This window comes from Herpailurus yagouaroundi, unplaced genomic scaffold (genome assembly GCF_014898765.1).
Source record: "Herpailurus yagouaroundi ecotype Mexico unplaced genomic scaffold, PumYag 252, whole genome shotgun sequence".
NCBI classification, from domain to species: Eukaryota; Metazoa; Chordata; class Mammalia; order Carnivora; family Felidae; genus Herpailurus; species Herpailurus yagouaroundi.
Window position 1 is genome coordinate 4,755,619 of NW_024412469.1, and position 17,379 is coordinate 4,772,997.

General features: G+C 37.0%; 1 non-coding gene across 1 annotated transcript; it reads left to right on the plus strand.

The window, feature by feature from the left end:
• Positions 1–1,936: 1,936 nt before the first annotated feature.
• LOC121020835 (U6 spliceosomal RNA) lies at positions 1,937–2,042 on the plus strand. Its single transcript, XR_005786312.1, has one exon. It is a non-coding gene; the product is annotated as a U6 spliceosomal RNA (small nuclear RNA).
• Positions 2,043–17,379: the final 15,337 nt, after the last annotated feature.

The following is a 17,379-nucleotide window of genomic DNA, read 5'->3' on the forward strand; positions in this document are numbered from 1 at the left end:
GTGGGATGACATTTGTGTAATCTTGTTTAACCTTCACAACAATTTTCAATAATACAGATTTCAGAAACCTTCCTAGATGAGAAAATTGAGATTTGGGAAAATTAATTATTCATTCAAGTAAAAAACTATAAAGGGCAAAACAGATTTTTCACCAGTCTAATATCAACATCAATTCTCTTACGAACCAAATAAACAGGTGCCTCAGTGGCTCAGTCAGTTAAGCATCCAACTTTGGCTCTGATCATGATCTCACAATCCTTGGGTTCAAACCCTGCATCAGGCTGTCTGCTGTCAGCACAGAGCCGGCTTTGGATTCTCTGTTCCCTTCTCTGTCTGTGCCCCCCACCTCTCTCTCTCTCAAAAAAACTAAATAAATAAATAAACATTTTTAAAAAAAGAACCAAATAAACCCTCTTCTGCCTGTGCAGTCATTGCTCAGTATTAAAGCTATCTATCAGGAGATCTGATGATTTCACGCACTAAAGCATTAAGGACTGACAATACATTAACTATCAGTTAAAAGGTTACTCTGGATGGATATATTTTCACTTTGAAATAGGTTACTTTGAACAAAAATATATTGAACTGACTGAAAGAAATTCTAATGGTGAATTTCACACCCTGTGACAGGTAAATGGAGTAGATAATTTGGGACTGGAGACTTTTTCAGAGTTAACAACCTTAATATAACTTTGTTCCAAGTTTCATTTTCAAATTCATCTATATGCTTGCCCTTTTAAACCCTATAAAATATTCTCCTCTTTAATTAATTCAATTATTCAATTCATGAAGGTTTTTTGAATATCTACTGTGTGCCAGATACTGTTTTAGACTTGGAAGTAAGTGACTTCAGAAAATTCACAACTTATTGAAAGACAAAGACATTTAAGCACACAATTATAGTAAAATAAGGTACACAGCATAAGAAAGGCAGTTACTACAAAATTGGAATGAAAGGTACACATAACTATTTAGGTTAAGACATCAGGAAAACCTTCACTGGAACAGCTACATTTAAATAAGAGTGGGGTGGTGGGATAGGAATACACCTGGGATAGGGTACAGCATGGTAAAAAGAAATTTACCAACTGGAATAGTTTGTGTAGAGAATTGTATACAGAGCAAATAACATATGCAAAGGCATGGAGGCTTGAAAAAAAACTTGTTGGGAGAATGAAGATTACCAGTATGTTGGGTGGCTCTTTAGAAGCTTCCAGAATACTGTTACTTAGATGAGCCAATTTAATTTAAAGGGGATAATTCAAAGACAGAATAAAACCAGGAAATGTGAAAAGAATAAAAATTGGGAGGTGGGGGGGGGGGCACCTGGGTGGCTCAGTCAGTTGAGCATCCAACTCTTGATTTCAGCTCATGTTCTCAGGTTTGTGTGATGGAGTCCTGTATCAGGCTCCATCCTGAGTGTAAAGCCTGCTTGAGATTCTCTCTTTCTCCCTTTGCCTCTCTCCCCCACTATGCTCTCTCCCTAAGAAAATAATATAAATAAATGCATACATACATACATACATACATACATATTTTTTTAAATGAGAGGTGGGAGAAATTTAAAAATAACTACTGTCAGTAAGAACTCATGTTTAACTTAATATTATTACAGATAGTTATATGTTATCTATCTGCCTGTCTGCCTATCTATTTATCTATCATCTATCATCTATCTATATACATTTATATGTACTTATGTGTGTATACAGGGGTAGTATGCAAATATATATTCCTTTGGTCTATCAGGTGAGAAAGCCTAAAAGAAACGACACCCCACTAACAATGAGCACACCTAGGGACCAAATCGTAGTTTTGAGGAATATTCCTTGGTGAATGGCTGATTTTAGAACTAGGGAAGGAAATATATAAGATGAGACTGGAGAATTTTGCTGTGCCAAAAATAAAGGCAGGGCTGAAAGAAAAAGGAAAACAAAATCACATTAGTGTTTACTTGTATGAAAATTAGAATAATACAGAGAAGACCAGCATGGCCCCTGCTCAGTGATAACATGCAAGTTCATGAAGTGATCCATTTAAAACAAATAAACAAACATTATTAAGGTTTTTCAAAGAGCCTCATGAGTTAATGGAAAGAATTCCCACTGGCCAAAGTTGAATAGAACAATTAGAGCAACAAAATAAAATAGTATTGAATTATAATGCAAAGTATAAAATAAGTGTCCATGAGTCCATAAATATAAATAAATGATTTAATGAATTAATGATTGGAGGAAGAAGAAATAAATCTTCCATACAGATTTTATTTAGATTTTCTGCCCTAAAATATGAGAAATATAACTCCCCACTCATGACATGTGGACTGTGCATAGACACTTTGTTCCAAAGAGTAAAGAATAGAAATGGGGAGAAAAAAGTAACTTCACAGTCAGGAAAATTACAAACATTCATCTAGAGAATGAGTGGTCATGGTTAACATCAGCAGTCACAGATCATGCTGATGCTGTGTACTCTTGATATGATATAATGAAAATGACACATCCTCTGTGATCTTCCTCTCTCAAACCCAAGTCTATTCAGGAGAAAAACATGACACAAGTACCAATAGAGGGGCCTCCTACAATACCTGACCAGTACTCCTCAAGAACTCCCAACATCATGAAAGAGTAAGTTTGAGAAACTCTTCATAGCCAACAGGAGCCTAATGAGAAATGACAAATAAATATGTGTGGTATCCTGGATGCGATCTTGAAAAAGAACATTAGGTAAAAACTAAGGACTTACGAATGATCTCTTCTTCTAATAACTATTTCTTACTGTTTTTTTTTTTTTTTTTTTTTTTTTTTTTTGAGAAAGAGAGAAAGAACACAAGCAGGGGAGAGGGGAAGAGGGAGAGAGAGAATCTTAAGCAGTCTCCATGTTTAGCCCAATGTGAGGCTCCATCCAATGACCCTGAGATCATGACTTGAGCTGAAATCAAAAGTCAGACACTCAATCAACTGAGCCAATCAGGTGCGACCTTACTGATTTTATTTTCAAAGTGAACTTTCTATAGTTTGGTGTCATACAATATTGGATAATATGCTTTAAGGAGATGTTAACCAAGAGTTCCTGAGAAGCTGTGTGCTGCGGTGAACTGGTAATGAGTAAATTGTATTTTTGTCCCATTTGTGGCTGTGAGACTGTGACAAGTTATTCTCTCCTGTCTAGACCTCAATTCCCCATGTTAGCTTGGACCTTTATTTGCTTTTTATAGGATGCATGCATATAGGAGCTCCACTGTAGGATCTGAAGGTCATGTCCAGCTATAAACAATATATAAGGAATTGTAGAGCCTCCAAGGCAGTATCCCATCACCAGGAAAAATAAACTCCAAACTCACAAGGCACAAAAACTGTTTCAAGGTCTAATGGGGAATGAAGGGAAAAGGGAACTTGAAAAGCCTAGTGTTAAGTATCACATTATTTATAACCTACTCTTCACCAGTGTGTGCCTAAATCTGAGTAGAGGGATTTGGTAGAAAGTTCAGATAAAGGTATTTGACTCAAATCTCTAAAAGTCAAAGCACTGCCTAGGGACGCATGGATTAGCAGAGTTAGGAAGTCAGGTTCTTTCCCCACATATGATGAGAACACACTGTATTTCTTTTTGCATTAAATCCTCAGAAATCTCAACTTTCTTTGCCAGTTCCAACAGTTCTGAGGTATTAACACATCAGTATAGTTTACATCCAATGAGGCACAGTTTGGCACTGACTCAGTGTGATTTTGGCAGTTACCAGAGATGGCTTTGCAGAGATGACACAGACATGGAGGTTTGGATGCTTTGAATTCCATTGTGTATGCTCTTATAGACTAGCTCAGAGAAGGGTAGGGCCTTTCTTTGAGTTTGAGACATATATAGAATGAATAGAATGGATTCTGATGTCCTACAAGGTAAACAGGATAGACTCAAGAAAATAATATTTGTTATTATTATGCTTAAGCAATGAAAGTTGAAAAACAGAAAATAGGGGATTTCAAAGTGATTAATCACTGAAACTGGGGTTACTCTCATAAAAGTACTATGCTTTCTGATCTTAAACTCTGAATTTTTGGCTTCTCCCACATCTCCTGAGAAGATCTAAGAATATTCTTATGTAGCATAAGGGCATTCCAATACCCAGAGTGAAAAACTCTTAACTGAATGAGCTAAGGTTCTGCCTACCTATAAAAATTTATTGGCTCTAAGCCAGGGAGGTTTATTATAGGAATATTGTTGCTGACTCTCTCGATTGTGAGGAAATGAAGGGAAAAAAAAAAGCAGACACAAATCCTTAGGAGCAGCTGAAATTATAGCTTGGTCATTTGAAGAAGGTCATACTGCTTTGCCATGCTTAAACTAATAGAGAAATATTAATATTCTGAACCTTGGCCCTCTGCCAAGTTTCCATCCAAAGTTTCCCAAGTTAACCATTTACATGTCAGTCACTCATAAACAAACAAACAAACAAACAAACAAACAAACAAACAAACAAACATTTTGCTTGTCTGAGATCCTTGACAGCATGACCAAGATTGAAAGGAACTCTAACAGAAAGAGGGAAAAAAGCTGTTTCTACTACTGGAAGTCTCCTCTATTCAGCTCCTCTGTAAAATTGCCAGGAAATAAGGCATTGATGTAGTTCAGTTTGGGAGGGAGAAGTTAAAAGAAAATATTGGGATAGAATGAGTATTTTGCAACTGAATTGTAGGCAGTCCGAGGGAAAAAGAGATAAGATATCAAAGACTCTCAGGGCACTTCAAATGTAAGTCCTAATAAAACAAAAACATATACAGAAATAAGTGATAAAACTTAAGTTTTTTTAAAAGGGAAACTGATTGTAGACTACTTGTCAATCAAGGAGTGCCATAGGCGAATCAGATGGAAAGAAAGTCCACATCGGCTAGAAAAAATTTGATTGTATTAAATTGGTGGCATTTGCAATACAGTGACAAAAGTTACCAAGTTCATCATTTACATCAGTCACGGAGAAGCTGAATTAAATGATTTCTCTCTTAGTATTCAGCAAAGCAACTTAATGGGATTCAACTTCCCAGTGTCCATCTAATTGTGACATTTCCCGTACAAGGCCACTTTGAAGCAAATTAATAGATTAGAGTCTCTGAAACAATTATAACTGGCATCACTTTAGTTGGAAATTACTAAGTAACAAAATATACTCCTCTACATTCAGTTAGTGACATGATACCATTTGGAGGGGTAATAAGAATGGTTTCAATTATCTAAATATTAGGGTAGAGGACTATTTGTGGAAGCTTCCTGAAGAAATACTTTCTTTGGCCTCACCTTTGATATTTATGTATTTTGCATGTTACATTAAGCGTTGAAAAGTAAATATTTCAGTATATTACATGAACAACTCTTACAGGTAATACAGTACAAACGATTTATGTAAAATTTACTTTTGTAAAGAAGTTTAAAGAAGTAGTCAGTGTCTCTGGCTTTTATGAATCAATTCTTCCAAATGCACATTCACGTTCACTTAGAGAGCTAAGTATAATAGGTTTATTTTTTTTACAGAGTTCATCTGTGTTTTAAGTTCAGAAGTTTACGCCCCCAAGAAATTAGAAAACATGAGAAATTTTAATTTGAAAAATATGTGATTAAAAATCCAAATTAAGGTGAGGAATCAAGATAGTGGAGAAGTAGAGGGATTGGAATTTCCCTCATCCCTCAAACACAGCAGTATTGAAGTCAGAACACTTGGAACACCTTGGAATACAACTTGTGGAGAGACAGAAAAATCTCCACAGGTGGAAAGAGACAGCGTGGTAGGACAGAGGTGCGTGTTTGCGAATTGGGAGAGATGAAACGGCAGTGTAAGCATGGAGCAGGGGAACGCCTTTCGTGGGGAAACAAAAGGAAGAGAAAGAGAGGCTGTGGACTTGTGGTATTGTATTTGGACAAGAGAAAAACCTCTCCAGACCATGGACTGGGGAATGGGAAATATGGGGAGAGTCAGTTTCTATTTACAAATAGACTTAGGAGCAAAAGATCAGAGTTTTCAGGGTTGCTTGACTTTCTTCAGCCCAGACTCAGCTCTGTATGTGCACCTGGCAGCGAGGAGAGCCCGCTGGGGGTGTGGTAGTGATCTCAGGGGCACACTGGGAGAGGACAGTCTCCTTCCTTGAGTACTGTGGGAAGAGGGTATATTGCCTCCCCAAGGATAAAAGACCGTGCAGGCGCCAGCCAGAGGCTGAGCAGAGTGGCACTATCCCGGAAACAGGTCACGTGGAGCAGGATCCTTTAAGACATCAGGTTTTGAATCCCAGCTGAGTACCTAGGAGGTTCAGAAGACTGTGGAGCAGGACAGGCCAGTCACTCACACTACTCTGTGAGGGTTGACTGAACAGCATGGTTTGAGACACCAGATCCAGGAAGGAGTGATTAGGGTGTTGCTATTTTCCTTCACAGCACCAACAGAGTGGGTCTTCAGGGAACAGGACAGGGACTCCTAGTGGAGGCTAGACCCCCTTACACCAAACCCCACCCTTCCATGGCTAACTGCTTATCTACTCCTTTGGATCTGGCACTAACTCAACCAGACAGCCTCTCCTCCAGACCAGTGCAGCCACAGGTCCCAGGCACCAACAGACAACTGTCTTACGGTTTTGTGTGTTAGTCTGTTTTTTTTTTTAATTATTATTATTTTTTCTCTTTTCTTTCCTTTTCTTCTTTTTTCCCTTTTTTTTTCTTTCTACTCTCTTTTTTTATTTATTTTTTTTTTAGTTTTTTGGTTTTTTTTTTATATATGAAATTTGTTGTCAAATTGGTTTCCATACAACACCCAGTGCTCGTCCCAAAAGGTGCCCTCCTCAATACCCATCACCCACCCTCTACTCCCTCCCTCTACTCTCTTTTTTTATTCCCCCTTTAATATCGAACTCATAGTTTCTGATTTGATTTGTGGTCAATTCTTATTACATATATATATATATATATATATGAACATAGTTATATAATTATATAATTATTATTTATAATTTTTTCTCTGTTCTGGTTATTTTTTTCCTTTAATCAGTCATTTTTACTGTATATTTTTTACACCATTTCTGTATCTCCTTCTTTATTTTCCTCACTCTCTCTCTGAATTAAGCCTTATACCTTCTTTGATTCTTTGCCCGGTCTTTCTTTTTTTTTTTTTTTTTTTTTTGCACCCCTGTCATTTCTTTTTTTTTTTTTTTTAATTTTTTTTTTCAACGTTTATTTATTTTTGGGACAGAGAGAGACAGAGCATGAACGGGGGAGGGGCAGAGAGAGAGGGAGACACAGAATCGGAAACAGGCTCCAGGCTCCGAGCCATCAGCCTAGAGCCTGACGCGGGGCTCGAACTCACAGACCGCGAGATCATGACCTGGCTGAAGTCGGACGCCAACCGACTGCGCCACCCAGGCGCCCCTTTTTTTTTTTTTTTAATTTTTTTTTCAATGCACCCCTGTCATTTCTCTCTTTGCATGGTATTAGGTTTCTTCCACCTACCCTTTTTCTTTTTTTCCAGGGTTACTTCATTAACAAATCAAAGTACACCTGGCAGAAGGTCAAAACCACCACTATGAGCTGTGAGATAGAGCAGCTACAGACACAACAGAGTGCATGCAACACACTCCAAAACACTTCCTGAAATGGCAGCCCCTGGACAGTGTATGATGCCTTTTTTGTGTAGTTGTGCTCATAGGTGCAGGACACATAACAAGCTATTAAAACACATGACAGAAAACTAGCCAAAACGACAAAATGGAAGAATTCCCTCCAAAAGAAATTCCAGGAAGAAATGACATTCAGAGAATTTCTCAAAACTGATATCAACAATATATTTGAACAAAAATTTAGTATAATAGTCATAAGACTAATAGCTGAGCTTGAAAAAAGGATAGAAGACAGCAGAGGACCTGTTGGTACAGAGATCAAAGACCTAAGAAATAGTCACGATAAATTAAGAAATGCTGTAAATGAGATGCAAAATAAGCTAGATGCTGTGACAGCAAACATGGAAGAAGCATAGGAGAGAATAGGTGAAATAGAAGATAAATTTTTGGAAAATGATGAAGCTGAGAAAGAGAAATTACTAGACCATGATGGGAAAATTAGAGACCTAAGTGATTCAATGAAACAAAATAATACATTTATCATGGGAGTTCCAGAAGAAAAAGAGAGAAAGGAAGCAGCAGACAAATTATTTGAACAAATTATAGCTGAGAACTTCTCTAATCTGGGGAAGGAAGTAGACATCCAAGTCCAGGAGTCATAGAGAACTCCCCTCAAAATCAATAAAAATAGGTCAGTACTACAACATATCATAGTGAGACTGGCAAAACACAAAGATTAAAGAGAGAATTCTGAAAGCATCTAGGGACAAATGGGCCTTAACCTAAAAGGGTGTACACATAAGGGTAGTAGCAGACCTATCCACTGAAACTTGGCAGTCCAGAAGGGAGTGGCAGGAAATATTCAATGTGCTGAATAGGAAAAAATATGCAGCCAATAATCATTTATCCAGCCAGGCTGTCATCTAGAATAGATGGAGAGATAAAGCCTTTCCCACAAACAAAAACTAAAGGAGTTCATGACCACTATGACCACATGACCACTCCAGCCCTGCAGGAGTTCCTAAGGGGGACTCTGTGAGTGAAAACAGCAAAGACTACAAAGACCAGAGACAGCACCACAAGCACAAAACCTACAGATAACACAGTGACACTAAATCCATATCTTTCAGTAATCACTCTGAATGTAAGTGAACTAAATGCCCCAATCAGAATGGGGTATCAGAATGGATTAAAAAAAAAAAAGATCCATCTGTATTCTCCCTACAAGAGACTCATTTTAGACTGGAGGACACCTGTAAATTGAAAGTGCAGGAATGGAGAACCATATATCATGCTCCTGGATTCAAAAGAAAGCTGAAGCAGCCATACATATATCAGACAAACTAGATTTTAGACAAACACTGTAACAAGAGATGAAGAAGGGCATTATATCATAATTAAGGGGTCTGTCCATCAAGAAGATCTAACAATTGCAAATGTTTATGCCCCTAACATGGAAACTCAAATATATAACTCAATTAATCACAAACATAAATAAATGTATAGATAACAATACTGTGATTATATGGGACTTTAATTATTCAGAACTTTTCATTCAAAAGCAGCAGAATACACATTCTTCTCGAGTGCACATGGAACATTCTACAAAATAGATCACATACTAGTTCACAAAACAGCCCTCAACAAATAAAAAAGGATTGAAATCATACCATGCATATTTTCAGATCACAAAGCTATGAAACTTGAAATCAACCACAAGAAAAATTTTTGAAAGCCTCCAAATACATGGGCATTAAAGAACATCCTACTGTACAATAAATGGGTCAAACAGGAAATTAAAGAAGAAATATAAAAAATATATGGAAGCAAATGAAAATGAAAACATAATGGTCCAAACCCTTTGGGATACAGCAAAGGCAGACCCAAGACGAAAATACATTGCAATCCAGGACTATCTCAGGAAGCAAGAAAGGTTCCAAATACAGAACCTAATCCACACCTAAAGGAACTAGAAACACAGGAGCAAAGAAAGCCAAGAGCCAGCAGAAGAAGAGAAATAATAAAGATTAGAGCAGAAATAAACAATATAGAATCCAAAGAAACAAAGAGTGGAACAGATCAATGAATCTAAGAGTTGTTTTTTTTTTGAAGGAATAAACAAAATTGATAAGCCCCTAGCCAGACTTTTCAAAAAGAAAAGAGAGAGGACTTAAATAAATGAAACCATGAATGAAAGAGAAGAGATAACAACCAACAACACAGAAATACAATTATTAGAGAATATTATGAAAAATTATATGCCAACAGTCTAGATAATCAGGAAGAAACGAACAAATTCCTAGACACCCACACATTGCCAAAACCCAAAAAGGGAAGAAATAGACAATTTGAACAGACCCATAACCAGTGAAGAAATTGGGCCAGATGGCATCCCAGGGGAATTCCATCAGACATTTAGAACAGAGTTAATAACTATTCTTTTCAAGCTGTTGAAAGAAAGAAAGAAATGAAAGAAAGAAAGAAAGAAAGAAAGAAAGAAAGAAAGAAAGAAAGAAAAGGGAAGAAAATCTTCCAGACTCATTCTATGAAGACAGCATTACCTTGATTCCCAAACGAGACAAAGACCCCACTAAAAAAGAATAATTACAGGCCAATATCCTTAATGAACATGGGTGCAAAAATTCCCAACCAGATACTAGAAAAATGAATTCAACTGTATATTAAAAGAATAATTCACCATGATCAAGTGAGCACCATGATCAAGTGGGCACCATGATCAAGCCCATTCCTGGGCTGCAGGTGTGCTTCAATATTCACAAATCAATCAACATGATACATCATGTTAATAGAAGAAAGGATAGGAACATATGATCCTGTCAATAGATGCAGAAAAAATATTTGACAAAATACAGCACCTTTTGTTAATAAAAATCCTCAAGAAAATGGTGTTAGAAAAAATTTACCTTAACATTATAAGACCCATATATGAAAGGCCCACAATGGGAAAAAAACTGAGAGCTTTACCCCCGAGATCAGGAGCATGACAAGGATGTCCACTCTCACCACTGTTGTTTAACATCATGTTGGAAGTCCTAGTCTCAGCAATCAGACAACAGAATGAAATAAGAGGCATCCAAATTGGCAAAGAAGATGTCAAACTTTCACTTTTTGCAGATGACATGATACTCTACATGGAAAATCCAAAAGACTCCAGCAAATAACTGCTAGAACTGATACATGAATTCAGCAAATTCACAGTATAAAAAAATCCATCGACAGAAATAGGCTGCAGTTCCAAACACCAATAATGAAGCAACAGAAAGAGATATGAAGGAATCTGTTCCTTTTATAATTGCACCAAGAACCATATAATACCTAGAAATAAACCTAACCAAAGAGGTAAAAGATCTGTGTGCTGAAAACTGTAGAAAACTTATGAAAGAAATTGAAGAAGACACAAAGAAATGGGAAAAAAACATTCCATGCTCATGGATTGGAAGAACAAATATTGTTAAAATGTCGATACTACTCAAAGCAATCTACATATTCAGTGCAATCTCAATCAAAATAGCAGCAGCATTCTTCACAGACCTAGAACAAACAATTTTATAATTTGTATGAAACCACAAAATATCCCATAGCCAAAGTAATTTTGAAAAAGAAAACCAAAGCTGGAGGCATCACAATCCTAAAATTTGGCCTGTGCTACAAAGCTATAATCATTAAGACACTGTGGTATTGGCACAACCATTAACACATAGACCAAAGGTATAGAGTAGAGAACCCAGAAATGAGCCCACAAATGTATGGCCACTAATTTTTGACAAAGCAGAAAGAGCACAAAAAAAGACAGTCTCTTCAGCAAATGGTGCTGTGAGAACTGGACAGCAACATGCAGAGGAATGAAACTGGACCACTTTCTTACACCATACATCAAAACAATTAAAAATGAATGAAAGACCTAAATGTGAGACAGGAAACCATCAAAACCCAGAGGAGAAAAAAAAGGCAACAACCTCTTTGACCTCAGCTGTAGCAACTTCTTACTTGACATGTCTCTGAAGGCAACGGAAATAAAAGCAAAAGTGAATTATTGGGACCTCAACAAGATAAAAAAGCTTCTGCACAGCAAATGAAATAATCAACAAAACTAAAAGGCAACCAAAAGAATGGAAGAAGATATTTTCAAATGACATATTGGATAAGGGGTTAGAATCTAAAATCTATCAAGATTGACCAAAATCAACACTCAAATAATCCAGTGAAGAAATGGGCAGAAGACCTGAAAAGACACTTGTCCAAAGAAGAAATCCAGTTGACTAACAGACACATGAAAAGGTGCTCAACATTGTTCATCATCAGGGAAATAATCAAAACCACATTGGGATACCACCTCACAATGGTCACAGTGGATAAAATTAACAAGTCAGGAAACAACAGATGTTGGTGAGGATGTGGAGGAAGGGGGACCCTCTTGCACTGTTGGTGGGAATGCAAACTGGTGCAGCCACTCTGGAAAACAGTGAGGAAGTTCCTCAAAAACTTATAAGAATTACCCTATGACCCAGCAATAGCACTATTAGGAATTTATCCAAAGGATATAGGAGTATTGATTTGTAGGGTCACATATACCTCAATGTTTATAGCAGCGCTATCAACAATAGCCAAATTATTGAAAGATCCCAAATGTCCATCAACTGATAAATAATGGATAATAATAGATAATAATAAATAATGGATAAAGATGTGTATATATACACAATGGAATACTAGTCTGTGATTAAAAAGAATGAAATATTGTCATTTGCAACAACATGAAAGAAACTGGAGGGCATTATGGGAAATGAAATAACTCAGTCAGAAAAGGCAGATGTAATATGTTTTCCCTCATATGTAGAATTTTGATATTTAACAGAAGACCATAGGGGAAGGGAAGGAAAAATACTTATAAACAGAGAGAGGGACAAACCATAAGAGACTGTTAAATACAGCGAACAAACTGAGGCTTGCTGGAGGTAGGGGTTAGGTGGTGGGAAGGGAAAATGGGTGATGGGCATTGAGGAGGGCACTTGTTGGGATGAGCACTGGATATTGTATGTAAGTGATGAATCACAGGAATCTAACTCCTGAAGTCAAGACTACGCTGTACACACTGTATGTTAGCTAAATTGACAATAAATTATTTTTTTAAAAATTTGAAAAAAGAAAATCCAAATGAAGACATTCAGACTTTGGTTTCACAGAGAAAAATTAAAATATATTTCTCATTTGTACTTTTAAAGTCTTTAGGGTAGTAAGATATTTTCCTTAAAGGCGATTAGATAACTAAGATAATTACTTCATCTGACATATACAAAGAAATATTGATTTGCCTAGTCCATAATTTTAAATTATGCTTCATTTAAAAATGAGCCTTTGTCCAGCATCTCTATAGAGTCAATTAATGCAAATTATCTTCAGTGTTCTGGCACCTTTGCACTTATAGTATTTGTTTACATACAGAATTTTCTAGGTATCACGCAACTTGTACTATTTACTTAAATAAAGAATAAAAAGAAATTAAATGTCAGAAAATAAGTATTCAAATGGATTTAACCAAGTAACTTTATATTTAAAAATACATATATAGCTCAGTGGAAAATAATTTTTGTCATGCACAGTGACATTTTTTAGTATCTTCTTAAAATATATGATATATTACATTCTTATTTTAATTGTGATCACTATACATGTTCCCTTTAAAATTGACTATATTTACTGTTCAAGTACTTATGTTATTCACAGGGTTTTTATTATGTATGCATGTTGTACTTTGTCAAATGCTTTTTCTGTGTCTACTGGAACGATCATATGGTCTTGTCCTTTCTCTAATTTATGTGATACATCACATTGATTGGTTTGCAAATATTGAGCCATACTTGTAACTAAGGAATAAATCCCACTATATCATGGTAAATGATTTTTTAAATATATTATTGAATTTGATTTGCTAGTATTTTATTAAAATTTTTGCATATATGTTCATCACAATATTGGCCTGTAGTTCTCTTTTTTGTGGTGTCTTTTTTTTAAGTTTATTTATTTATTTTGAGAGAGAGAGAGAGAGAGAGAGAGCATGAAAGAGTGAAGGGCAGAAAAAGAGAGGGAGAGAGAATTCCAAGCAATTCATTTTCCCCAATATAAGTACTCCAGCTTTCTTTTGACATCCATTTGCATGATAAATCTTTCACCATCATCTCACTTTCAATCTGCAGGGATCTTTAGGTCTAAATTGAATGTCTTGTAGGGGCACTTGGGTGGCTCAGTTGATTTCAGTGTCCAACTTTTAATTCTGGCTCAGGTCATGATCTCATACTTTAGACTCTGTGTTGACAGCACGGAGCCTGCTTGGGATTCTCTCTTTCTCTCTCTCTCCCTTACTGTCTCTCCCTCTCTCTCTCTCTCTCTCAGCCGTTTCCCACTCACCATCTCTCTTTCAAAATAAATAAACTTTTTAAATAAATAAATAAATAAATAAATAAAGCCTCTTATAGGCCACATATAGATGGATCTTGTTTTTTATCCATTCTGACACCCCATGTCTTTTGATTAGAGCATTTAGTCCATTTACTTTCAAAGTAATTACTGATAAATACATATTTTTTTCATTTTATTACTCATTTTGTTTTTGTTTCCAAAGATTTTTTGTCGTCTTTTCTTGCCTTTCTTTCATGTTTTGCTGACCTTCTTTAGTGATATATTTGGATTTCTTTGTTTTTATTTTTTACATATATATGAGTGGGTTTTGATAAATGGTTACCATAAGGTTTGTGTATAACCTCTTTTGTATATAGCTATCTATATTAAAGTTTGAACCCATTCTTTTCTCCTCTCCTCATTACTCTTTCTCCTTTCTTCTTCTAGGACTCCTATAATACAAATGTTATTACACTTGATGGAGTTACTGAGTTCCCCAAGTCTATTCTCATTTTGCATAATTCTTTTCCCTCTCTTTTGTTTAGCTGATTATATTACTCTGCCTTGTAGGTCATCTCATTCCTCTGCTTTTTCCAGCCTGCTGTTCATTCCATCAATTGTGTTTCTCATTTAGTTTATTGAGCCCTTTATCTCTCCTATGTTATTCTTTATCTCTGTGTTAAGGGACTCACTCATGTTTTCCACTTCTCAAATCCAGTGAGTATCCTTATGATCACTGTTTTAAATTTTTCAATCATGCCTATTACTTATATCTGTTTCACTTAGGTCTCTGGCTGTGGTCTTGTCTTATTCTTTCATGTGGGATAAATTTCTCTGTATCTTCATTTTGTCTAACTGTATCTGTTTCTCTATGTTAAGAAATTCTGTTGTGTCTTCTGCTTTTGAAAGCAGTGACTTTATGAAGAAGAGGTTCTGGAGTGCCCTGCAGGGCAGTGTCTTCTGTTCACAGGAACCTGACACTTCAGGAGAGTTTCCTGTGTGTGTTGCTTATGATCTGGTGTTGTGTCTCTATCTTTTTCTTTTAATGACGTCTTCTTCACTGACTCTGCTTGTCAGTGTGGTGTGCTTGCTCTCTGTGGTGTTAGTAGGACCCAGGCAGGACAGCTGTGAGGGGGCATGCTTGCTGGGGAACTTGGGGGTGTGGTGGTGGTGTTAGCAAAATTTGTGCTAGACCACTAGTGCTATGCAGGATACCCTGAAGCACTGTGGTGACTGAGGGCATGAGTCTGGGCACTGCATACAAGGTTGGCTGGGGGCATGCAACTGAGCATAGCATGCAAAAGCACCTATAGGCATCCACTTGGGTACCGGATGCCTGGGGGTGTGCAGTGGCACCCAGGGGCACCTGGCTGGTACAGTGTGTTGACGTTGGCTGGGGCCACAAAACTGAGCCAGGTGGAGGGGATGTTCAAGGAGTGTGGTAGCAGCTGTGACCTGGTATTTGAACGGGGTGCTCATGCAGCTTTAACAATATTTTCCCTGAGCCCCTGGCCAGCCTGCTGGGAGTGGGTGAGTCCCCAAGAGAACTTGTGGGCATTGTGCACTGCTAGGAGGTCAGGTAACACCTGTGCAGTGCTGCCTCCCACAGATGTTTGTATTTATGCTGAGGGACTGGGGAGGAAAGTGGCACATGCCAGCTCCCTAATTTTTGTAGTTCTCTAATATGCTCCAAAATCAGTTTGAACAGATCTGTCTCACATTTGCCTCTGGCATTGTGTAAACGGTCGTTTTTATGTTCTGTCTCTATGCAGGCTACTGTCTCTTTAAGGGCAGAGAGACTCAGCTATTGTTCACCCTCCAAGGTTGCCCAGTGCTGAGTCAGCTGATTTTCAAAGTTCCAGGTTCCAAGTCCCATTGGTTATGCAAACTCCTGGAATTCAGCTTCTTTGGTTTTTAAAGCCAAATGTTATGTGGATTAGCCTTCCCCATGTGAGCTCCCTGGTGCCATGGCCTGTTTCTCTGCTCTCTCTGTGCACACAGTTCCCTCTTTCTTGCTGGCAGCCTCCTTCTGCATTTCTTTCCTTCCTAGCTTTTCAGATGCAGCTTCTCTATATTTAGTTGTGGAGTTTGTCCTACCAATCTTCAAATCACTCTCCTGTTTACCAACTTGGATGTGGAAGGTACCTAATTAAAAACGTGGGGCAGGGTGAGCTCAGGGTCCTCCTACTCTGCCATCTTCCCAAGCTCCCCCTGCTTTACTGATGTAATCATTGCTTCTATGTTTTGTAATCTCGATGATGGAGATGGTATTACCAATCCCCTAGTAAGACTTACACTAAGAATTTGCTTCTTTGAGGTTTAAATTTGTATGCATCTAGATTAATGAGTTTTATCTAATCTTTTAGAACTGCTCATGGTTACCTTCATTATAGTTTCTCATTAGGAAATAGACAATCCGAATTAAGTCAATCCTATTTTTCTCTGTTTTCCATGAAATTAAATCTGTGTCATTTACAAACGCTGATATTTTTCTTTTTTTAAATAAATGAAGAGATAAGCCAAAAGATTTTTTCTCTCTCTCTTCATGGTTGAATATTACATAAAGAATGTCTCCTCATAATGACTTTTTTTTTAGGCATAGAGGAAATTTTAGTTTTAAACCATGCTTTTTAGAAATGTTGTCAGAGCAGTTAATAAGATCTATAGTAATCTGGAGAATAACTATGAAAGTGTAAGTCCTATTAGCATATATAGTAACTACCCAGCCAAATCATCCACATTTGTGCTGCTCTTGGATCAAAGAAAAGTGACAGAACAATAAAACAGAAATGCTTATCCCATAATAATTGTGAGAAGAGCAATGCAGTAAAGATAAAACTCTTACTGATATTTCATTGTAGCAAATTTACTAGATTGATTTTGTTTTATATATTTTTTAGTGTTTATTTATTTTTAGAGAAAGAGAAGGAGTGTGTGGAGGGGCAGAAGTAGAGGGAGAGAAATTTCCAAGCAGGCTCCCCCTTGTCAGCACAGAGCCTGAGGCAGGGCTGCATCTCATGAACCCTGAAATCATGACCTGGGCTGAAATCAAGAGTCAGACACTAAACTGACTGAACCACCCCATCACCCCTTAGTAGATTGATTTTACATCATTGTCAGAAACATGCGAAAACAAATTAAGATAACTTCAATTAAAAGTCTGTCCTATAAAAACTATATTCCTATTCATTCTTTACTTTTTATTCTTTATAGCCCTCTCTACAAGCTTTCATCATATGGTCATTGAGAAGTAACTGTTCTGGGATCATTAATGGGTTCAAAGAATTTTGAAAATACTTGCTAACTATATTGTTGGGAAAGATCTCTCCAGGGCTGAAGAGCTGGTTTGTTTTTTTTTTTAATAGGTTTTTAT